Below are 1,127 nucleotides of genomic sequence, written 5' to 3' on the forward strand. Positions count from 1 at the left end.
ATTAACCTGTTGCTTTCAACTGTGCTGCATTGCATAATTGAATCTGCTCCCTGGGCACATGGTGGCACATTGGTAGACCCCAATAAATACAATTCCTGAGTCCCAGCCAAGAAACATTGATGTGTGTGCAACTGGAGGAGAGGGAAGGGCAGGGATGCTGGGATATTCTAAATAAATGGAAAAATCTGGTTTGTATTTCACAGAGTATTCAAAAAGAATCTTCTCTTAGAAGCATGGGTGGGTGCAAAGCTTACAAAGCACGGTAGCTGCAGAACACAGCACAGAGCAGACACACGCATGCAGAGACGGACTCTGTTGCACACTGGGGAACTGATTTTGGAAAATAACAACAGGATTTTTCTGAGAGAAGTTATTTATCCAAAACAATGCTGGGAAAATTCAGATTTACATTTTTGCTAGGGCCTTTGAGTTGTGCATTCCTGCAATGAGTGAGCTGGATTTGATGAGGCTTTACAGTGGTTGTTCAAAATTAGTGTTTGAATGCTCTGGTGTGTGTTTTTTTTTTTTTTTTAATTCCCCTACAGCTCCCAGGAGGTCTCCCACCCAAGTACCAACCAGGCCCGACCCTGCTTAGCTTCCAAGATCAGATGAGATCAGGCGTGTTCAGGGTGGTATGGCCATAGATAATGCTCTGGTTTTTAATGGAACACTTTTGGATTGGGTTTTATATTTGACAGCTGGGGACCTTAATAAGTTTTTAAGAAGCAACTCCTTAGAGCAGAAGATCTTTAGATCCTCAGTGGTTTTGAAGTGACCCGTTCTCTGCACTATTTTTAGTTTCTTTCTGCTATTTTTCTAAAAAGAATCTGGGAGTTTCATGTGTAAGGGCATCCTTCCTTTTTCTGTTTGCTCACAGATTCTGATGAGGCAATCGCAAGAAAGGCTGACACTTTACACATCCTTCACAATCTTCTGCAAGGAGGCTTAGAATCATCCTGCCTGGAGCAGGGAACCACCTTTGACCTTAAGGTTATTTAAGATTTGACCTTAAGGTTTATTGTTGACTTTTCTTTTCTTTTCTTTTTTTTTTTTTTAAAAAAACAAGTCTCACTGTATCACCCAGGCTGGAGTGCAGAGGCACGATCTCGGTTCACTGCAACCTCCAC

The 1,127-nt window shown here is 41.9% G+C and overlaps 1 pseudogene; it reads right to left on the reverse strand.

Annotated features, from left to right (window-relative positions):
- Positions 1-527: 527 nt before the first annotated feature.
- LOC118145866 (5S ribosomal RNA) lies at positions 528-646 on the reverse strand (annotated as a pseudogene).
- Between the last annotated feature and the right edge of the window lie 481 nt (positions 647-1,127).

This window comes from Callithrix jacchus, chromosome 10 (genome assembly GCF_049354715.1).
Source record: "Callithrix jacchus isolate 240 chromosome 10, calJac240_pri, whole genome shotgun sequence".
Lineage (NCBI taxonomy): Eukaryota > Metazoa > Chordata > Mammalia > Primates > Cebidae > Callithrix > Callithrix jacchus.